Source organism: Mastigoproctus giganteus, chromosome 1 (assembly GCF_048544385.1).
Source record: "Mastigoproctus giganteus isolate SK-2022 chromosome 1, ASM4854438v1, whole genome shotgun sequence".
In the NCBI taxonomy this organism is placed as follows: Eukaryota; Metazoa; Arthropoda; class Arachnida; order Uropygi; family Thelyphonidae; genus Mastigoproctus; species Mastigoproctus giganteus.
Window position 1 is genome coordinate 11,355,947 of NC_143575.1, and position 24,350 is coordinate 11,380,296.

Sequence of the window (24,350 nt, forward strand, 5' to 3'; positions counted from 1 at the left end):
CTACACAAATTGGAGCAGTGTGACATTGGAGGCAAATTGCTGCTATGGATAAAGGGGTGGTTGAGGGGGAGAAGACAGAGAGTGGTAATCAATGGACACTGCTCATCGTGGACTAATGTCATTAGTGGAGTCCCTCAGGGTTCAGTGTTGGGTCCATTATTGTTTTCTGTATTTATAAATAATATTGATGATGGTATATCAAGCTTGCAGGTTTGCAGACGATACAAAGGTTGGCAGGGTTGTTAAGGACACTACTGATGCTATGCTGTTGCAACAGGATCTGGAAAGGTTGAGCAGATGGGCTGAGAGGTGGCAAATAAAGTTCAACATTGACAAATGTAAAGTACTACATAAAAATGGAAACAGTAACCTCAGAGCAATGTATCAACTCTGTGGTACTACACTGACAGTGATAGAGAATGAAAAGGACTTGGGAATAGTTGTGCAGGCAGATATGAAGTTTTCTGAGCAGTGCAGACGGGCTGCAAGAGTAGCTCATGGTGTCTTGTCAATGATATACAGGAATTTTTCTAGCAGGGATAAGCAGGTGATTATTCCCTTGTATAAGGCAATGGTCAGGCCACACCTTGAGTACTGTATACAGGTCTGGAGGCCTCATTTCAGGAAGGATGTAGATCTGCTGGAATGGGTACAGAGAAGGGCAAGATTAGTCAATGGAACAAAGGGTTGCACTTACGAAGAAAGGCTTAAGTTTTGAAAATTACAATGTCTGGATACTAGGCACCGGCAAGGTGATCTGATAGAGGTATATAAAGCATTGAATGGTTTGAGCATGCTCAATGCTGATGGGATTCTTCCTCTCGCTCAGAATAATCACCTGAGAGGGCATAAATTCAAATTGAGGAAAGACAGATGTAGGATAGATGTGTGAAAATTTGCCTTTAGCCAGCAGATAGTTGGTTGGTGGAACAGACTTCCATCCCTTGTTGTGGAAGTTGATAGCCTAAATAAATTTAAGGCTCAGCTGGACAGGTATTTTGAACAAACGGTGGGGTGAAGTGGAAGTTTTTTTTTTTTTTTTTTTTGGCTGATGCTGCATAAGCTTGCTTTCTTGCATCATATGCCTCTGCTAATGCTAAGTGGTTAACTTAAATTAATTAATTAAATTCAAATTAATTCTCCTTCACACCTTACAACTGCTTCCCAACATTCAGCTATTTTCTAAATGCCGTTTAACTGTCTGCATAAGTTTATAGGAGCACAATGCTTCTAAAGAAAGAGATCTTTGTCCATGTAATGGTTCTTTCAAGGGACCATTACATGGACAAATATAAGGGAAGAGAAGAGGTGTAGTGCTTCCCACCAGTGAAAACAAGCTGTATAGACCAGGCCTGGCCAACCTAAATTGTTCTGCGAGGCACCTTGACGAACTACAATTTTTGGCAGGCCACACATAAAATAAAACAATATTTTTAAAATAAAAAATCAGAATGCCATAAAAATTTATTTTATTCATTCATTTTTATTACATATCTACATCAATGAGATATTTGCTTTTCGTTGTGATCACTCAATTTTTTAAAATCTACTTCAATATTGGTAGTTGCACATATTAATTGATTTTCCAGATTTTTGTCTGTTATTAAGCTTGAGATTTACCTGCTGTCACATATGTGTTGTAAAAGTTGATTTTTGATGTTGTGGCATGAATGTGTTTTAATTCATTGTTGCTCTGTAAATCAGTTACTTCCATCTGCAGAGTTACAGGGACAGTGGAAATGTCAATGTGAAATGGAGAACAAAATATCTCAAACACTCTCATATTTTGCGAGTTCTGAGAAACGGCTATGAAACGCTGCTGAAATTGTTTTTATTTCATCGGCGTACTTCGAGAAGTCGAGATGAAGTCATTGTTTATTGTGTCTAGTGCAGCTAGCAAATGATTGCCCACGGACGTAGTCAGTATAAAACCCATCTGGCAAGCTGCATATGGCCAGGCTTGGTATAGACTGATATACCAAGACTGATATGCCTTGCACTGTTATGGTGTATAAGCACACTAGCTTCCAACTTCTGTAGTTACTTCTTACAAATTTTCAGGCATAATTTCTGATGAAGAAATATTGCATAGTAGTCTCCAGATGCAATCTTCCAAGTGGCACATGACTGGCAGCAATAATGCTCTCATAACCATCATGGCATTCATCTTTGATTGTTGTTGGTGACATTTCGAGGAGTTTTGGTGAAGATGGATGCTTCCAATAAGTTGATTGCCATTTCAGTTCAGGTTTAAAGTTGTGTGTCCATGTCTCATCAACAGCAACAATGCATTTCAAAAACTCTTCACTTTCTTGTTGGTAGTGTGTGTGTAACTGTGTTGCAATTTCTTTATGCTTTTCTCATTGTTCATGTGATAGCAAATGTGGAATCCATCAGGTGGCAACCTTTCACTTTGGTATTCCAGATTCAATTTTTTCATAGGTCATACATGTCTCTTCTTCCAAAATGGTGGTAATAATGACTGCTGATGTGTTGTCCTCAGATGGTCTTGGTCTACCTAAACACTGTTTGTCTTCAAGACATTTTTGTTATTATTATTACAGTAATACCCCGAAGTTATGCAATAGGTGGGTCCGACGAAAATCGCTTAAGTCGAATTCACGTAAGTCGGGGTAAACTTTGCATATAAATACATATAAATTTTGTTTAATTGGGACCAAGGACTAACAAAAACACTAGTTTAGAAGAAAAATATTTTATAAAAATTGCAGTTATTTATACATATTAATACAAAATATGTATTAAAAAAATAAATGAGTTATGTAAAAAAGTTATTTCGATGTCGATGGCTTCATAAATTCTAACAAATTCGTCTGACGACACAGCGCCTTCTTTTTTTCATGCAGAATTTCTTCGTAGCAAGTTAATTTTTTTACTCCTTGCTTTGTAGCTATAACGCGTTCTTCGTTGGAGTCTATGTGTTCTAAAATTTTTAAGATCTTTTCAAATGAGCTGAGACCTTCTGTCAAACTTGCAATTGTCATGTGCATTTCTGGTGGAACTGGGTCTGAAGTGTCGGATACTTCAGTGACGTTTTGCTCACACATCCCTATAAGCTCATTCATTGTCAGCTTCTGACTATGTGAATCCAACAGCTTGTTGACATCATCACCATTGACTTCCAAATGTAATTGCCTCGCAAGATTAACAACTTCTTCTATCACATGAGCGACATGATCAGTTTCTGGCGTTGTTTTCGTCTCGTTTTTGAAAAAAAATGAACAAAGTTTCTTCCAGAGACCATTCAATGTTTTTTGTGAATTTCATCCCAAGATTCTTCAATGAGTCTTATGGCATCTAAAACATTGAATTGTTTCCAAAAGTCTTTAACAGATATCTCACTATTTTGTCTCATAGCTTCATTCAGACGTGCAAACGAACGCCTCGTGTAGTAAGCCTTGAATGTTTTGATGACTCCCTGGTCCATCGGTTGAAGCAAGCTGGTTGTGTTTGGAGGCAAAAACACAACTTTCACACGTGGGTCAAAATTAATTAGGGTGGCAGGAGGGTGACCGGGTGCACTGTCAATAAGAAGCATCACTTTAAATGGAATCTGTTTAGACTTGCAATAACGTTCGACTTTGGGTATGAAGTGGTGACCAAACCAGTCCTCAAAAACGGAAGCTGTCACCCAAGCTTTATGATTTGACTTCCAAATCACTGGTAAGGTAATTTTAGGTATACACCAAATGAAAAAATCAAGAACCGCGTAACTCCGAGTTCACGTAAGTTGGGGTATTACTGTATTATTAGCCATATGGTGCAAGGAAGCCTAAGGCTTATGCTGCACCAGCCAAAAAAAAAAAAAAAAAAAATTCTGAATTACCCTTTCAGAGAGAGAGAGAGAGAGAAGTAGAAGGGAATCACCAAGAAAAGAATGATGATATCCAGCTCAGGACATCTGGTGAGTATGAGTATGAAACCTTTGAGACCAATGTGAACTTGTGCTATGATCTACTGCTGACTCAACACAGTTTCTGCAACAATTCATTGATTTGTGTTGGTGTCCACCCACATAAAGATTCAATTCTGATAAAACATCTCTGATGTGAAACTGTAATCTGACCAGAAGTAATATCACCATCAATTTTAAAAGCCTCTACAAACACATTCAATGCAAGAACACTGTTTCAAGAACACTAATGTTGAGGTTAAACCTCAGATTATTATGTTGATAAGTATCAATTGTGCAAGCATATTGGAGTGAGGAGCATGTGTAAAATGTGCATTATTTTTGGGATAACCCTCAGAGAAAAACTATGGTCACTTTGGTTGTTAAATAAAGAACATATTTTGAATAAGAAGAGAAGAGCAATGATATGCTGGTACCTCTAAAAATCTAATGTAAGCAGTGATAACACTGACAATTGGCAGTGGTATAGAGCTGAAATAGAAATACTGCTGTGAACACTATTAACTTGGTATGTTGGTATATCAAGCTTAATGTCCAAGTTTGCAGATGATACAAAGGTTGGCAGGGTTGTCAAGGACACTACTGACACTATGCTGCTGCAACAGGATCTGGAAAGGTTGAGCAGATGGGCTGAGAGGTGACAAATGAAGTTTAACATTGACAAATGTAAAGTACTACACATGGGAAACAGCAACCCCAGAGCAACATATCAACTCTGTGGTACTACACTGACAGTGGTAGAGAATGAAAGGGACTTGGGGGTGGTTGTGCAGGCAGATATGAAATTCTCTGAGCAGTGCAGACGGGCTGCAAGAGTAGCTCATGAAGTATTGTCAATGATATACAGGAATTTTTCCAGCAGGGATAAGGAGGTGATTATTCCATTGTATAAGGCAATGGTCAGGCCACACCTAGAGTACTGTATACAGGTCTGGAGGCCTCATTTCAAGAAGGATGTAGAGTTGCTGGAACGAGTACAGAGAAGGGCAACAAGATTAGTGAATGGAACAAAGGGGTGCTCTTACGAAGAAAGGCTTAAGTTTTGCAAATTACAGTGTCTGGAGACTAGGCACCAGCGAGGTGATCTGATAGAGGTGTATAAAGCCTTGAATGGTTTAAGCATGCTCAATGCTGATGGGATTCTTCCTCTCGCTCAGAATAATCACCTGAGAGGGCATAAATTCAAATTGAGGAAAGACAGATGTAAGATAGACGTGCGGAAATTTGCTTTTAGCCAGCGGGTGGTTGGTTGGTGGAACAGACTTCCATTCCTTGTGGTGGAGGTTGATAGCCTAAATAAGTTTAAGGCTCAGCTGGACAGGTATTTTGAACGAACAGAGGGGTGAAGTGGAAGTGGGTTTTTTTTTTTTTTTTTTTGGCTGATGCTGCATAAGCTTGTTTTCTTGCATCAAATGCCTCTACTAATGCTAATGCTAACTTTTAAATGGGCAATCCTGGATGCCTTTTAGCACATTCAATGGGAATTGAGATTTTAATACAGAAATTTGGAAAGAAACTTTTCTTGAAAGGCAATATTAAGTTACCATGAGGGAAACAAAGTGGTTCTACAGTGCAAAAAAAGGTTGATGTGTATACTACTTCTTATGAGTTGTTGAGTTTATATGCTCAAGAATTACCAGTAAGTATCCACTCACATTGCCTATTTTGAAATGCTAAGAAGAGAAACCCGATGAAATATTAGTCATAAGATGAAAAATGAGATGAGAATAAGTGTCAAAATTAGCCACTTTTTCTTTGTACTCTTAGTCAAAAACTTTGAAACAGAAAATACTGAGTCAAAATTCACATTTATAAAACTGGTTTTCATTCTTTATTTCAGATGCAGAATGTACAATCAGGGCTGTAGTGGAGGGTATACGCCATATACCCTCAGGATTTTTTTTTTTAGGTGCAGAGCATATACCTTATGGTTTTTGAAAGATCTGAAAAAAACAAACATAAAAATTTAATTTCATTGACTACCAGAAGTTTTTCATATGCTGATTACCAAAATACAGAATATTACATTGAAGAATCACTTGATTCATTCTGTGCGACCAAAATTAATTCCATTAACAAGCCTAATATGCACAGTATACTCTCTGCCCATTTTGTAAGATTCACAGGTAATACCTTATATTAATTTTATGACTACAGCACTGTGTACAACTGGGAAAAGTAACTGTCACATTTTGGCTGATTTTATTATAGCTAGGACAATATTTACACGAACTTTTTTATTTTTTTTTTAATTTAAAAAATATAAATTTTAGTCCTTACCTTATCTTTGTGTTTGTTTCTTATAAATACATTTATTTTGAATGATATATGCAATTATTATTTATCTTCTTTCTTTTTTTGTTTCAAAGACATTTTTGGTTTTGTCTCACATTGCTTACTCTGAAATATATTATTATTTAATGGCATCTCAGCATATTGCTCAATTTATTGTTTGTAGAACTGGGCGTTCACAGTCCATCTGCATGCTGTGCAGATTTAAAAACCTGAAGTAACTCATAAGGATTCCCTACTCCCTCCAACTGAGTTTGGCTAACTACAGCCTCAACTGATGAGGACTTTAGAAATTCCTCCAGTTGTTGATGGAAATGGAACTAAGCCATCTCCAAACAAGCCAAGTGACAGATAGTGATATACACTGAGTGATCACTGAATTATGACCACCCCTATGAAAACTGAATGCGACCCGTTGACCACATGAAGTATGAGAGTGCGGAGTTAGTCAACCTACGTAGCATAGATAAGGTGTCAGTGGTTCAGTAGGTAGTAAAATTCAGAGCATGATGGGTAAAAGGAAGGATTTATTGGATTTTGATAAAGGACAGACTGTGGGTATTTGACAAGCTGGTGCCTCGATTTCCCAAACGACTGAACCGGTGGGATGTTCGAGAGCCACTGTAGTTAAAGTGTATCAGGACTGGTGTCAAAATGGTCAAACAATGACCTGATGGCAAACTGCAAAGGTCAGCAAAAGGTTGATGTTAGAGGTAAGCGCCGGGTCCGACGACTCGTACAAGTGCAGCACTGTTGAAGAGTTGACTATCCAATACAACATGGGCCAATCCAGAACAATATCTGCCATGACCATGGGTTGCTGTTGTTGTTGTTGTTTGGTTTTTAGGAGTATTAGCAACTAAGGCCATATTGCTCCGGGATATGCGGTGGTCATTCCCTGACCTTTCGCATCCTCCGTATTTGGTGGTGATGGGCTTGAACCCTGGTCTAATCAATAAGCGTGTGCTACGCACTGTTGCCCCTTCCCACCTGGCTACGGAGGCGCCTACCATGGGTTGCATGCTTGCACGCATGTATGGGCTATACCAGCAGATGACCTCTACTGCATCCTCTCCTAACCAAGGTTCATCGGTGTAAAAGACTCACCTGGTGCAAAGAGCATGCAAGTTAGACGTTAGACTGGAAGGTGTGCTGGTCGGATGAGTCTCGTTATTTACTCCCCACCGTGGATGGTCGTGTATGGATTTGGCATCAACAACATGCTCCTCATCCATCATGCATGGTATCAAAAATGCAGGCCGATGGAGGTGGTTGTATGGTGTGGGGCATGTTTCACTGGCAGGAACTTGGACCCCTGGTGCATGTGGAACAACGTATCAGTGGCTTCTGCTATCGTCAACTGCTTGCTGACTGTAAATACCCCGCTATATTACACTTTTTCTTGAATGGTGATGGTGTTTTCCAAGATGACAATACGCCAAACTATCGGGCACTTGTTGTAGGAATGGTTTGAGGAACACAGTTCTGACTTCCAACATATTGATTGGCCTCTGAACTCCTCCGATATCAATCCCATAGAGCACTTGTGGGACACTATGGAAAGGCATATCAGATGTCTGGATACACCAATCACCTCCATAACTGCACTGCTGACCGCATTACACACAGATTTATTGGCCATACCTCCTGAATGCTTCTGACATCTTGTTGAATCAATGCCATGTCAGATAGCTGCTGTAAAAAAAAAAAAAACTGCAGCCATTATCAACCCACTGCAGGATGGAAGCCTCCTCAATGGACCATAATCTGCCACGCTGGTCCAGTCCGGGTTGGCAGATCAACTGTATTTAGCAGTCAGGGGCTTGAACCCCGGTCTACTCAAGGAGCATGTGCTACTGCACTCCCACTCTTGACCACTCGGCAATGGAGGCCTCCCCTAGCTGCTGTACTGAGGGCAAAAGGAGGACCTACGAAGTATTAGGCTTGAAGGAGCATGTGCTACTGCACTCCCGCTCCTGACCACTCGGCAATGGAGGCCTTCCCTAGCTGCTGTACTGAGGGCAAAAGGAGGACCTACGAAGTATTAGGTAGGTGGTCATAATTCAGTGATCACTCAGTGTATTGTGCCATGCTAAGCTTCTATGGAGAACCACTCTGAAATATAGTCATTTTGGCTTTAATTTCACCCAGCCTGTCGATGAGACCCCAGTCACATCAAACCCACACGACATATGAGACCCAATAATATTTAACAATTTATATTCTTCATCTACTCTGTCCATACAGCTGAAACTGCTAATAGCTGTTTTTGAAAATATTTAACTTGATTTCTCCACTGAAAATTCTGGAAATCTCTGTTAATTTGTTAATTGTGCAATTAGGAAAATTTCAGCAATTACGTTAAACCTAATTATATGCATATGTTGAGTGTCATTTGTCATTTACAATTATTGGCAGCAAGCTGCCTTTATTGATGTACACTTTCCTCTAGTTGGTAATAATCTTTGGCTTTGTGTCACTGATGTTTTCTGAAATAAAACTGTTGATGTGCAGTTCACATTTCATCCAACAGTGCTCCCGTGCATGCATTTGTTGAGTGTATAGGTTTTTCTATTTGCATTTCGCTTGCTGACACATCTAAAGGGATTTTGATTTCGAAAATTAATTAAAATATGTTTTATTTAGAAAAAATGGATTTTTCTGTTGTGTTCAGAAAAGATCGAAAATAAAGGAAGCATCAAAAAAAAGTGAGTCATTTTGAATTATTTTTTTGCTGATTTTTCAAAAGCATGTGCTTGGGATCGAAGTGATCCTGCATGTATAGAGGAAGAACAATTCTCTGAGCAACTGATAATAGGATAACAATGGCAATAATAATTTTTTTAAAAGACAGTAACTAGTCTATACATCCACTTATAATGTGGCTGTGTTATGAGATTAGCATTAGTAGAAACATATGATGCTAGAAAGCAAGCTTATACAAGCTTATACACCAAAAAAATCCCCCTTCCCATTTCACCTATCCATTTGCTCCAAAACTTTGTCTAGTTCTTGCTTGAATTTATTTAAGCTAGCAACTTCCACAATGGCAGATGGAAATTTGTTCCAGCAATCAACCACCCTATGGCTAAAGGCAAATTTCTGCACATCTATTCTACAACTGTCTTTCCTCAATTTGAATTTATATGCCCTCATGTGTGGCCCTGAGCTAGAGGAAGAATCCCATCAGCATTGAGCTTGCTCAAACCATTCAAGGCCTTATACACCTCATCAGAACTTAAGCCTTTCTTGGTAAGAACATTCCCTTGTTCCCCTCACTAATCTCATTGCCCTTCTCCGTATTCGTTCCAGAAGCTCTACATCCTTCCTAAGATGAGGCCTTAAGAACTGTATACAGTACACAAGCTCTTTCACATTTGACTCTGGTAAATGATTAGGTCCATGGGTGCCGGTAGGATATTTTGCAAGGTGGTACATGTGGGGAATACATTTTTTGTTCACCAAAATAAATTAATGAAAATATTAAAAATTGTGTATTACTTTGAAATCCAAAGATAATGCACTTGCACCATGCTGCCGACAGTCAGGTCCCTTTTCATCCAATAGAAATGCAAGTGTAAACCTCATTCGGGACAGATTTATTGTTATTCCTCTCATATTTATAATTCATTGGTTCATTAAAATTCATCTTCTGGTTTGACTTTAGCTTTCAGTGGTTATGATAAACAATAAAGTAACACCCACTTTGAGACTGTGAAATAAAATAACTTGGCATATATTTTTTATCCTCCATTTAAGCCACAAAAGAGGATAAAAAATTAGCTTGAACAGTAGTAAATATTAATATGCATTACAGAAGCCATTTTTTTTTCTTTTTAGGGCAATGCTACATGGGCATTCAACATATTGCAGGTAGCAAAAATTTTCTGTATGAGCATTGTGTGAAACTAGAGAGACATGTAATACAACATACTACACTACACAAGTGTTTCTGTCAGTCTCAAAATGGATTTTATTCAGATTGCTTGTGTCAGCACTCTGCCTATTTTTAAAAGTAAAATCATGAAAGAAAAATCATTGTCGGCAAGTACATCCAATGCTTATGAGTATTCTAAGTATTTTTTCCCATATAAATTTCAGTGAAGAAAAAGTATTCTAACTTTTTTTTTTCTCTAAATATTACTGATGTCAATATGTAGCTTTGAGCTTTTTGCATTTCTAAGTGATAAAACTGTAAAAACAAATGAGGTAAGTATTTCTTTTACTGTCTATTGTAAGCATAATTCATTTTTGCTGCATTAGTAGGATTTCAACCGCAGAGTTATAAATTGCTCACAGCAAAAAAAACTTTGCTCGTCATAACAAGGTGCCCCATAATTGCATAACTTTAAAACAAATGACACTGCTAAATAGTTTTTTTTCTGTCATTTATTTATGAGACAACCTGCTGTCTGACAAGAGATTAGCAAGTCCTGAAAGAAGCAATTGCAGCAGTGTCATATCTCTTTAAATAAGTAGCATATTAGCCATTTATTTGAAAATAGTGCAACATCAAGGCAACTTGCTACAAAGTTGTTAACTGCTGTTTTTGTTTTTTAGGAGCATCAGAAATTTAGGCCTTACTGCACAGGCTAGAAAACCCATGAGAGAGAGAGAGAGAGAAAAAAAAAAAAAAAAACGGTTAACTTTAGAACAAGGTACATACACATGGATCTTTGCAACACAGAGAGTAGCGGATAAGCTTAGCTCCTACTGCTTTGCATAATTTTTTTTTTTGGTGTGGGGTGAACCCCTAAACATTTTTATTGGAAAATGACCCACACCCTTACCACTTGTTTTAAATCAGAAAACAAAATTGCGCAAAGGAAAGATCATCCATTCAGTGTGAAGCATGGGCTAGAGCTAGATAAGCTCATCATTTGCTGTCACAAAGATCCATGTATAAGAGTCTTGTTCTGAAGTTTAACCAAAAATCCCCACTAACTGAAATCAGTCAACCACAGCCCTGTTTGAAACTCCTCCAGTATATAATGTGATTCAAACCCAGAGCTCTCCAATCAAGTGACAGTGATTTTATCCTACTGCAATTTCAACAAATATATACTGCTTTGTGGTCATTGTGAAGGCAAAGTTTTTAAAACAACAAACTTTGCCTTTGCAATATTTAAAGTGCTCGAGAAGGTCATTTCAACATCAACTATTTTATAATTTTGAAAACTCTAACTTTGTATAGTTAATTTTAAAAATAGGACTCAGTACTTACAGTTTTATGTATTTTTATTTTATTGCATTAGCTTGTATTTCGGCTAGCTAAAATATTGGCTAGACGAAATAAAATACAAAATAAACAGAGTACAGAAAAGCAAATGCCAAAAATTTTGGGTAACAAAGTTTTCTGTATCAAACCTTGTAACTAGTTGATAGAGCAGCAGCACTCTGCTGTTCAGTTGAAAAGGTGTTGGCCGCTTGTCTGGTTTCAAATATATAAATGTATTTTTGAAAAAATACATTCCAGCGTTTTACAGGCACACGCTGCACGAATTCCGTTCAACGCGACGTTTTCAAAGCTTGTTTACACCGCTACATAGAAATACAGTGGTTACATTCCAGCATGTAAGTCGCCGCGCGTTGTTTGGAATGCCCGTATGGTATATTATTTTCGTCCCCAGTGGCGTATCCAGATATCATCGCAAGGGGAATGGCGACCAGGTACAGGCATCATCGTAAGAGGGGGGGGCAGGGTGACCAGGCTTTAGAGTTTTTTTTTTTAACGCCTCCTGCGTTCTTTTTCTTTAATTTCATATTTTTGGTTAAGGGGTGGGGGCTTGATCCCCCTCTTCCCACCCCTGGAGGCGTACCCCTGTTGTTCATATTAATATTTGGTAATACAGTCTGTCCTCGTATAGCACGATAGTTGCGTTCCTAGAAACCCTCGTGCAATGCAAAATCGTGCAATATAAACAACAGGCCCTATGGGAAAAGTAGGGTTATGTGCCGACCACCCAAGATTGAACACACATTTGGAACCAAAACATTACCAAACACAATAAATAATCGGGTAATTTTAATCGTTATAAAATACTTACGTATTTTATAACGATTACAATACGTAATAAAAATAATATTATATTATAATAAAGTATTTTTAGTATTTTTTAATACTAAAAAAGAATTTTTACGGATAAAATACGTATTTTATTCGTAAAAAAATTTATTATATTAAATAAAATAGTCGTAATAAAATACTTACGTATTTTATAATACGTAAGTATAAATTATAATACGTAAGTCGTAATAAAATATTGCTAATGCTTTTGCTTCTATCGTAAGTAAACTTGCTTTTTGTTTGATTTTCTATCCAAAGAGATGACAGCCGTTCCATCTCTTCTAATTCTTTGTGTCTTAATCTAATGGATTTTAATTACACTTTGAGTTGTTCCCGCTATGAAAGTTGTTTTTATTTTCTCCGCATTCTTTGTAATTCTCCGCGTTGCCTCATTTAGGTCTGTAGCACGTGCAATATCACATGGTCTTTCATTTCGCTCAAAGCGTTTCACAATTTCATATTTTTTCTCTATCGACAGAAGCAGACTGGCCATAAGCCTTACGGGGGAAACCACGGTGGGCCGGAGGCCGGTGTGATTTTGGCCATAAACCGTAGTATGAGGCCACTACAAATTTTCCCGGGTAAGAATTTTTGACCCAGTCCGCCTCTGTTTATCGATATTGCTTCTTTTTTTTTTCTCTCTGAATCTGCAGTGTCTTAGCCAGGACGCTTCCTTTTCACACCTTTTAAGTATTTTACTAATTTTTAGGGAATAAAGCACAATTACAAACGAGGCAGCACGCTTGATACACATAAACAAAGCTGCGCGCGTGTAGCAACTGAATAAACAACACCGTAAAGGCCGAGATACACAATTAACACCTCACATTTTACTAAAGCACATTTCTGGGGGTTACTACCATAAAACAATAAAAACAATTTTCAGTTGCGTTTCTGCTAGTAGAATCTGTTATAAACTGGTAGTAAACTCCATCTAATTGCATTTGCGATTATATCGATAGCTGGAATTGTGTTGGTTTTTACGTTATTATGGTGAAATGTGTTTCCCCTTCACTGATATAAAACACATAAATACATTTTCAGAATCTTCTTCGTTCCTATCGTGTTGCGTTCAGTGGGGTGATTCCGCATTCGACTGCCATTTCTTGTAAACACAAAGGCGAATCGTGTATAAGCGAATTCGGTTCGTGTTATATAAGATAACATTCCCCTATTTATAAATCGTGTATGATCGAATTCGTGTAATGCAAACACGTGTTATACGAGGACCGACTGTATTTTTATCTGAGTTACCGCCAGTAATATAAATTCTCCCACTGCGTAGCTTTGAGGAGAAATGGCGCTGTCCAGCTGAAAAAATCAACTTTAATTATGTTTTATATTTTAATACCATATTTATTATATACAGTATATATATATACTGTCACCTATTGTGTTAGCATGTTAGTTTAATGTGCTAACTGGAATTATCTATAATGCTATAATTTTAATGTTCTTCCTTCTGTGCGGCAGCCGCTAGAAATATGAACTTTCAATTTTGCCTTTAATGTAACATGAAACCGCCCAGTGTGGCATATGCTTGAGTGAAATTCCCTCACCGGCTAGTGCATGCTATGAGGAGTGGGGTAGGGGGGGGTGGAATATATAAAAAGTAAAAAAAAAAAAAAAAAAAAACACAGAATGAGTGTAATGGTCAGAGGCCACAAACTTCCCATTGCTTTTTACAGCAGGTCCCACTTCAATTAATCATTTCTTGTAATACCAGGGTTAACGGAGTTTAGGGACAAGTTTCCCCGTCAACAGCCCGTCCGATCGCGAAAGGCTTCCCTTTTCTTCAGCTATAGAACACCAAATAATTACCCACACAACCGTGCGCGCCTCGGTCTAGTTGCCATGGTGACGGGCTCAGCTCTGGCAGAAGATTGATGGGGCAGTCTGATAAAATCATTACCTCGACTATTTCTTCCTTTGTTATGAGCAGCAGCCATATCGCCGTTTAATGCTGCACTTATCCAACCTCATGGCAGGCCGTGTGTGCGTTTCCCAGCGCTGGGAGAGTCGGCGAGGGGAAAGGGAAAAGGAGAGAAAGGAGGGGAATAGCGCCCTGTTCACAAACACAATGTGGGCCGACAGACAAACTAACCAAGATAATAGCACTACACGTTTGAACAACGTTGTATTTAGCGGGGATTTTTTTTTTTTTTTTTTGTTAACTAATCTTCAGATCTAACCCTGTAGGTAAATGGTCGATTTTGTTGGATGTTAAGAACACATATACTCTTAGGAACTGATGAATTGGAAACATTTAACAAGGGAAACCACCAACCATGGAATAGAAATCTTATTTCGTGACTGTTAGACATTTCCTCCCCCCTCTCTTTATGGCAGTTTACGAGTTTAATTCAGGATGATTGATATCTTTATGGCAGCCAGAAATGAGAATTTCGGTATATTTTGTAATGACAAATGCATGCGTTTACAGAGTCTAAACGATTAATTAATAACATCGTGTGATATTCTTTTAAAGTAGGTTTTTAAATTTTAAGGAAATATCCAAGAATAAAATTCTCGTTGATCTCAGGGTCTAGGAGGGTGTCATACGTACATCGCTAGAAATACTACGAATCGTATTCGATAAGTAGTATTTCTAGTAATGCCTAAACCAGAAATTTTTCTGGGGAGAGGAGGGGAGAGTAGCCATATTATGAAGGCCAGTGTCTGCCTAAGTACGATTCAAGGTAAAAATTAATGTTGCCCAAAAAAAAAAAGGGGGGGGGGAGTATTTTCCTACATCTTTCGGAAGCCGATGTTTCATGCAGCTAAAATATTCACTGCATCTTAAATTCCATGTTTAAGAAAGGGTGACAGGTGGAAAACTGCTGCCAATAATGACGTGGTACTAACTGCATATAATTAAATGACGCTTTTTCACATTTGTCTGTTTGAAAAACATTTCATTTACTGTTCCAATTTCAAGCAAAAAGTGAAGGTGTTTTATGCCTCTCTCTCTTTGTTTGAAAGTGTCCCCTGGATCTTTTCCGTTTCCTACACAAATAGCGTGAAAATTTGACAAACAGAATTTAAGAATTTTGGCGATATAAGAAAATTTACAATTTTGGGTTTTGGTGATTTTTTTTTTTTTTTTTTGTGATGCTAGCAAGGTAGCTAGAATGCTTACAAAACATGCTTTTAAGAGGCGGTTTAACAAAAGCTGGAATTATATACAAAAAAAAATAAATAAATAAATAAGTCAAAAATACGTGTGTGAATGCAGAAAAACCTCCGTGCAGCAACAGATAACTCATCAGGTGGAATTTTCAATAGTCGAAGGTCGAATCATAGGACGACATATGTTATAATAACGGCTACTAGGGTTCACACAGGTACCTTCTTGATCGAATCATAACTTCATGCATGATAATGAATTTCACTTGTCCTGCGAGTGATTACACAAAATTTTTTCCCAGATATAAGAAATCCAGCCTCGATAAAGTTTAAATGGTTTGCATCAAACTTACAAGCTATGTTTCTGTTGACTGGTCATGGTTCGATTAATGCAAAGTTGCACGATTTAAGTATCACTGAAAGATCTAGTTGCCACTGTGGCGAAAGGGAGTCATGGGAACATATTATGTACAACTGTGAGGAGTATAGCGATCTAAGAGTTGAACTGGTATCTCGAGTGAGTAATCTCAATCTTATGGTAGAAGGCTGCGCGACGATTCCACTTGATAAACAGGAAAACTTCTTGGCTTTCCAAGCCTTCGCAACTACTATATTTGTTTGGCGGAAGACACTTTTGCATCTGGAAGCCTTGGATTGGTAATGCGGTATGGTGTAGTGCTGGATTATTTAGAGGTCTGTGTAATCGTACTGAACGGCTTTGCTTTGATGGAGACATGAGTTTGCTATATCCACTGCAACTCCAGCTCCTTGTGCAGTTCGTGGTTCTACAGTTCAAGCTCCTTGTGCTGGCAGTTCTATCTTCCGCAGGGCCTCGGACTGGACGAAAACCTCAACCTGGACTTTGAACTGTTTCCTATATGTATGCATTTTCTTCTTTTCTAGTTATTATTGTTATTACTTACATTTTGTCTTTTTACGGTCCTCCCACCCTGCAAATGGGCAAGCAAGGAGGGGGGGAGTGCTTTGTAATTCTCTAAATTGACTAGAGGGGTTGCGAAACTTTAGCAGGTACCGCTTTATACAATAAATAATGTCCAGCGAGTGAGCATAGCGAAGTTATACAACATGATGAAGAGTGCTGAGTTTTGTGGCGGCCAAGGTCGCCAGATTTGAATTTGTGGCCTCACAGGTTAAAATCCCTTGAACTTTAAAACTTTGTTTATTATGTAGTTGTGGCAGCAAATTCAAGACAAATGCGAATGACCGAATGGCCACTGAAAGCTAGTGAGATTGTTCTACTCCTTTTCTTTGGAGTTTATTAATACTTAGGCATACATGAGTTCCACTAACGAAGAGGAGCCGTCTCAGCCAAGGGAGCTCACTGCTGGGCTTTAGCTCCTTCCAATCAAAACGAGAGAGAGAGAGAGAGAGAGAGAGAGAGTACAATTTTCTTTAGGTGACTAAGCAGCAGTTCTGATCTTCATTCCCGTTAAATGTCTTAAGTTTTTTGTAGTAATTAGGCTCTGCCCTCATAAGTAGCACAGTTGGTAGAATCGGCATCCTCTCAACACCGGCTAGAAAAGATCATGTGAGGAATTTTGTATGGGCCTTTTTCACAACGTGACTCAGTTAGTCGTCTCAGGCAAGGGTTAGTTAGTATGTTTCTCTCTCTCTCTCTCTCGGAAACTCGGGTTTTTCGTCCAGCAAACAGAAAATTGACCTCAGAACACGCAATTTACAGACAATATACACGGAGCAATATGGTCTTAGTCGCTGATGCTCCTAAAACCCTATCACAACAACAACAACAATTACTCTTTTATTATTTGAATAAATTATTTTATCCTAGCTTGAAATGGATACCGATCAATCTAAAGTGTAGAAGCACTTTAAAAATGAAGGCTCAGCACAGTTAGGAAGGATATAGATCTGCTGGAACGGGTGCAGATAAGGACAACCAGATTGGTGAATGGAACCAAGGGTACTCTTACCTAGAAAGGTTTCAGTTCTGCAAATTGCAACATCTGGAGACCAGGCACCCGCGGGGTGATCTGAATGAGGTGTTTAAGGTCTTGAATGGATTGAGAAAGCTGAATGTGAATGGCGTTCTTCCTCTTGCTACACACCTGACGGGGCATGAATTCAAGTTGATGAAGAATGTTTGTAGGATAGATGTGCGGAAGTTTGCCTTCAGCCGGCGTGTGGATGATTGTTGGAAAAGGCTTCCATTTGTTGTTGTGGAAGTGGATGGTTTTAATAAATTGAAAGCACTAAACAAATTTTTGGAGGGTATGGATGGAAGAAGTGTGTACTTTTTTTTTTTTTTTTTTTTTGGTTGATGCTACACTGGTGTTCAAAGAAAGTGCATCACCCCTTAAAATTGTAATTTTCGTCCGAATAACGTAAGTATATGGCAATATTTCTTACATATTGCATAAGATAAGACTGACACGCGTAGGTGAGGAAGTAATATTGCATCAGCTGTTACTTTCAGCTATATAAGCACGCTCTGCAAGAGTTGTAGTCATTCCTCGCTTGTGTCAGGATTGCGAGTTACGTGTATTGACGCCGCGAAAAGAGAGTGTTATTGTTGCTTTACATGAGGAAGGATGTTCTTCCTGTCATATTGCTTATAGAGTGTCTTCTAATCAGTCGACAGTGAATAGATTTCTTTCCAAACTCAAGATTACTAGTTCTGCTGATAGAAAAAAGGAACCTGACACAAACGAGTCTCTGCGCCAAAACAGGAGCGCGTTTTGAAGCGCTTATGCCTTAAAAACCGTAAAGCTTCTTCGTCTGAGCTGAAAAGAGAATGGGAAAAACATATAGGAGTGGTAGCAAGTGCAGAAACAGTCAGAAGACGACGCTTCAAAAATGGACTTGTAGCCCGTCGTCCTAAGAAGAAGCCCCTTCTCACACAAAAAAAGATAAAGGTCCGATTAATTTGGTGTAAGGAGCATGTAAAATGGACCCCCGAGCAGTGGAAGTTAGGTATTTTCTCGGATGAGAAGAAATTCAACCTGCATGGCTCTGATGGGAGACAAACGATTCGCCGTAGACACGGTGAAGAATACCATCCAGACTGTATGGTGTCTACAGTGAAATTCCCTACCAGCCAAATGATATGGGGGTGCATTTCGTATCACCTGCAGTTTATAAAAGGTTCCGTAAATGCCAATGTATATCTGGCTATATTGGAAGGCAAACTGCTGCCAACCATTAGAGATCATTTCAACCTGCCAAGTAACTGCATCTTTCAGGATGACTCTGCTCCTTGTCATCAGGCGAAAAGTGTAAGCACTTCTGTAGTTACTTTAGCTTCATATCTGCTCTAGAGGTTCGACAGTAATGTGTTTACATTTGTTACAGGTGAAAAAATGGTTGGAAGAACAGTCCATTACAACTCTTAGCTGGCCAGGAAACAGCCCGGACATGAATCCTATAGAGAACTGTTGGTATTGTGTGGAATCTGCAGTTGCCAGAAAGAAAGCAAAGACCCTTCGTGAACTTGAAGCCATAATTCGTGTCTGCAACCACGAACTATCAGTTGATTATCTTCAGAAATTGATCTTGTCAATGCCTCGACGGTGTGCTGCTGTCATCAGGGCCAGAGGCGGTTCAACTAAATATTAGTTTGCACCTGGTGAACTTTTCATTTTGTTTTCCATTTAAAATGATAAACTGAAGCAAACTGAGGGCTATTGATAACATTTCAGCCATAATTGTCGTGTTTACCAAAACTATTGTATAAAGGTTGCAAATGCTCATTTTGGAATATTTTAGAGCACCTGTCGAAATTACTTAGCTATGCCTTAACTATTAATAAATATCTTTTGTTTATATTTCTATTTGTTATGCTAGTCGTTAATGTAACATACCATCGCGAAAAAGGTTAGAAATGTGAAATTCCTAGGTGATGCACTTTCTTTGAACACCAGTGTATATAAGTTAGCTTCTTTCACCATTTGCCACTACTACTACGACTAAGGCATCTAGAGAGAATTCGCGGGATTCGTGTCAACGTCAACAAAGAATCCTGGAAAAATTTTAAAGCAAAATTCTCGAGTGCTCAGAAAAAGCAAGTGTGACTAGTACTCACAATATTAATCCCAACGTGACCTTGTCTAGAAATTTCCGTATCATTGAAGATGAGCATAAGAGGATTAGACTGTTTTGTGCAAGAAATAAAACAGCACTTAATTTTAGAAAGATTTAAGTTAACTGAGTTTTCTTTTCCCACTTAGAGAATTACCTGGACGCGGGTATTTAAGGAATTAGTGGTGGCTATTCGATAAGTTGGAATTATTTGTGCAGACAAGTTTCTCGAACTGGAAGGTGGAATGTAGAGTGCTATCATTGCCGAAGCTATGGATTCGCTAATAAAGCAAGAAATATCAGAAAAGTGGAGCAACGTATCCTCAGTTTTATGGTAATTTTAATACCCTGTCCGTAGTGCCCCATTCCTGGAACAAGCTGTGCACAAGTGTTTCGCTCTGCTTATCCCATTGTTAAAAGAGCTTGGATGCTAGACGTTGAACAATTTACAACTGTGAACCATGAAACAAAGTATCATTTTTTCCATTAAACACATCTTCTTTCTCCAAGGTATACAAGTAGCATGCACAGGGGTAATTTATTAAAGTGCGTACATATTTTGAGACACCTTATCCTACTTATGATTAAGAGCAACGAAATGGATCTAATTAATCTTTGGCCTCCCTTGTCAAGGATATCGTTAAAGATCTATACCGAAAGTTCTCCAAAAAATTGATAAACGCGAGCCAGGCACAATGACGCAAATGCTAAAAGTTCTGCAGCAAGAAGTTGAGAAATTCATTCGCCGCAGAGAAATTTCTATGAGATTATTTTTTTATACAATAAAAAAGGAGCAGCAGCAACACAGGCCGAACTTTAGAAACGTGACACACCCGACGATCACTTTCCGATGCATTAGTGGAGCGCAGAGCCTATAAATTATTGATCAAGCTTCTTATTCCACAATTCAGCAGGGTAACATTTAGCAGCCATAACCTAATGGTATTAAAACGGAATCGGCTATGATTTGCAGCCATATGCCAAGTAGAAGGTAACATTTCTACCATATTACGGTAGCGACCAGCACCTAATGTCGTCAAACGCGCGCGCCACGCTCCGTATTACGTCGCCCATTATCTTCAATCATCTGTGCCGCATCCTTCACAATATCGCTAACCATGTTACACCTAGTCCTTTCCATCAAACAGACACTAAAGCACCCACGACGTTATTCCGAAATAAATTCCCAGGAATGAGCGCGCCAGATTTTCGGTTAATATCGAGCCGACGCCAGAAGTTAGCGCCCCCTAGGGAGTTGCGCCGTCATGTGGCGGCCATTACGGCAGAATGGCAAGCAGAGTGCCACTGCGTGTGCGAGCAAAATCCACACACTTCTGATGCCCAAAGGCCTGGCCGTCGCCGCCTCAAACTGCTGTGTGCGGCAGTCCATTTGATTATTCCGCTACGGGGCGGGATCGCATTCCGAGATGTATGGCATTAAATATTGACGGTCTAGAAGCTGGCATCTACTCCCTCTGATTTATACTCCTCGCCAAGACTTGGCGGCGGGGCAGGGCAGCACACGAGGCAGATTCCCCGCCCAATCACGACTGTGTACTGGTTCCCATGCCACGTCACTGCCTGTAATGAGTGAGCACATCAATAATTCCGGACGCCACTCTACGCTCGGGCGACCAGACTTGCGGCAGGTGACCACAACACACCTGGGAAGTCCTGTTTAACGACCTGCGATTTCCCCCAGGCCAAATGTCAAACGGACGAGTTTCAGATTTTTCGTTTTTTTCTCCCTCTCCTCCCTTCTTTATTTTCCTAATCTAGAAACACAAGAATGAAACTTTCTGTTTTAACAGAAGCATTTTTTTCCCCCAGATAAAATTGGTTCAAAGAAACCAGAAGTGTTCTATAATTCCTGAAAAAAAATCGCAGGAGTCTACGAATAGTTTCTCAAATTACACAGACAGTGGCAGCTTGCTCAACCCACAGTTTGTACTCAATGTTTGCTTTCACAATTCTCCTTGTAGGCATTCATCCAATCGCTAAAGATGTGGACCTCTGATGGAAGAGGTAAAGAGATTGCTTACGGGGGCAAAAGGTAAGAAAGAGACTCCAGTTTTCTAAATTACGAAGTCTGGAAACCAGGCATCTATGTAGTTATCTGATCACGGTATTTAAGGAATTAAAGGGCTGAGTAAACCATACAGTGGGAAATGGAATAAAAATCTTTGCTCTTTCTAAGGCGATGCAAAGGGACTTAAAAATCTGCTTATAGCCAAGAGTAACTATAGCCGTTGCAACAAGTTCCCACCTAATCTTCAGGAGCTGGATAATTAATGAAACTTTCCATTCTTTAAAAGGAAAGTGGATAAATATTTAGATAAAAAAATAAACTAAATGAATTAGGTTGCTTCCTTGGTTCATCTTGCTAATGCTGTATTAACGAAGTAGACAGCTTTATGGAACTCACTGAAAAACATCATCCAGTCTTAGTATTTAAACAGTGAGCCTCTTGCAAAAAAGACCTTCTTTTATGATTATTTATTTCATTTTTACTGTTTGAATTCTAATTTTCCCAATTAGTCTACCTAAATGTAATTTGATTCGAATGTGAACGTAGCTACGTCGGTTTGGGTTTGTCCACTGAACTGTGCACGTGCAGGGAAGGTACACATCACCAACATACACGGCTAATGCGATTTATCTTGACAAGCTATTAAACTGAACATCAAAAGAACCTCCAATTCAAAGAAATATCTCTTAAGGTATCATGCAATAAATTTCCGATACCAACTGCTATAAATAATCTATCTGTTATTTATCAAAACTGTTCTTGAATATACGTTCACGATATTGGCCTCGAGTTTTGCATCTGCAAAGATAAATTACTGTCATTCGAAAAGTCTCAATCAGGAATCTTGTTTATATTAACAAGAATTCAATGAATTAATTTTTAAATAGGAAATTAGGTTATTTTATGCATTTGCAGCACAACGATAACATAGTATTGTAGTGGCATAGTATTTAGGACAAGGCGCCACAGGTGATCACCCACAACTGCGCCATCAGTACCCTTGTGTAGTAATATACAGAAATCTGTAAATGCCAGAAGTGTGTGTAGCATCTTGTATGTGCATAGTATTGTGTTGGGTTCTGTTGTTTCTCTGGCTATTTGGCCGCAGGGGCCTAGTGGGACTCTACGTTGCCCACCACTAGGAGGTAAGACAGGCTGCCCATTATTCTCTCTCTGGACTCTACCAGGGTCGTCTGAGCTTCCTGGACGAAATCCAAGTTAAAAAAAAAAAAAAAAAAAAGGGAGGGAGTGAGTGCACGGGGAGATAAAGATAGAGGTGGTCAGAATGTGGGATGACAGAAGGTGGACCAACAGGGAAGACGGTCCACCAAGCAGTATAGGTGAAGTGTGGGGGGGGGGGGTGAAAGTCACAGAAGCAGGTACCCATGTGTGAGCGCCAATAGCCCTGCGCTCAGTATGAAGATCCCACACTCTATTGAGTACCAGCAGTGATCCGACACCCTGCACGGGTTGCCAGCATCCTACCCTGGCCAGGAGTTAGCACTGCAGAGAGTAACTCTGCAGATCCTGCACTTGAACCCTAACCGCTGGAATAGTCCTGTACGTGCAACCTCAAGGTGCAGTGGCATACATCCTGTTATAACTTGGAGGGCATGGATGCTGACGGTGCGGCACGCACAACGTAATGTAATGGACAAAATAGTTTCAAGTGTGTTATACATGATCAAATCCAGACATATAAGAAAAGAAAGAAAAACGCCTAACTATTCCGTGATTATTTTAACAGAAAACTTGAACAGAGTAATATCAATAATATCGCTGGAATGGGAATATACTTTAGGAACTTGAGGCTGTCACAGATATTCTTTCAGGTATGCCAAGCTGGGCTTGCTACCTGGAAGCAAGTATCTTCTTTAATCTTCTCAACCTTCAGCCCATGCACAGTACTAAGTACTGTAGTTTCTAATACCTCTCGTGTTTGGGGGTTTCATAAAAAAAAAAAAAAATAATAAATAAATAAAAATAAAAAAATACTGATTAAATAAACCGGACCCTTATTTTTGATTTCTATAACCAACTAATGGCATCCTTCGAACAGCAATGATTCGAAATATCACGGGCAAAGTTAATCACAGAATCCGGTATACCTCCCGGTAAAGTAAGATGACTACCTTGTATACTAAATGTGTAATCAAACGAGTGGTTATAACATTCATAACATGCATTTTTAAACTTCACCTATACTGCTTGGTGGACTGTCTTCCCTGTTGGTCCACCTTCTGTAACCCCACATTCTGACCACCTCTATCTTTATCTCCCCGTGCACATGCTGTGTCTGAATTATTGCTGCAGTCTTGTCTAGATGATCCTGCAATACATCTTTAACCAGTGACGCCGTTTTACAATTACAACAGGTCGTAAGATGAGAGTCAACCTAAAGGGATAAAATACCTTTTTTTGTTCAAGAATATCAAACAATAGTCGTTACGTAATTTTTAATAACAAAGAAACAGTTCTTGTATAAATCCCTTATAACGAAGTAGTGTGCCTCTCTCGAAAGAAACCCTCTTTTATGATTATTTATTTCATTTATTATTTTTACTGTTTGAATTTTAATTTTCCCACTTAGTCTACCTAAATGTAGCTTGATTCGAATTCTGAATTCATACTTTTTAATTTGGTAAGAAAATATTTTTAAAAATTTAACTTTAACTCCATTAAATCTTACCCAGCGGCATGCTAGGTTAGGCCTACTTGTAATAAAAATTTTCTGTTTATACTCTGGGATGACCACATAAGATTAGAAGAGTTGTGGAGTAAACACACGAACATCACCGTATTTAGCAGTCACGAGAGTGTGAATCACGATAAACTCAAACGCGTGT

At 38.9% G+C, this 24,350-nt stretch overlaps 1 protein-coding gene across 3 annotated transcripts in view; it reads right to left on the reverse strand.

The window, feature by feature from the left end:
* The window catches only part of tgo (Aryl hydrocarbon receptor nuclear translocator homolog tgo), a 535,800-nt gene that overhangs the window by 135,614 nt on the left and 375,836 nt on the right, over positions 1-24,350 (reverse strand). The gene's annotated exons all lie outside the window — the stretch shown is intronic.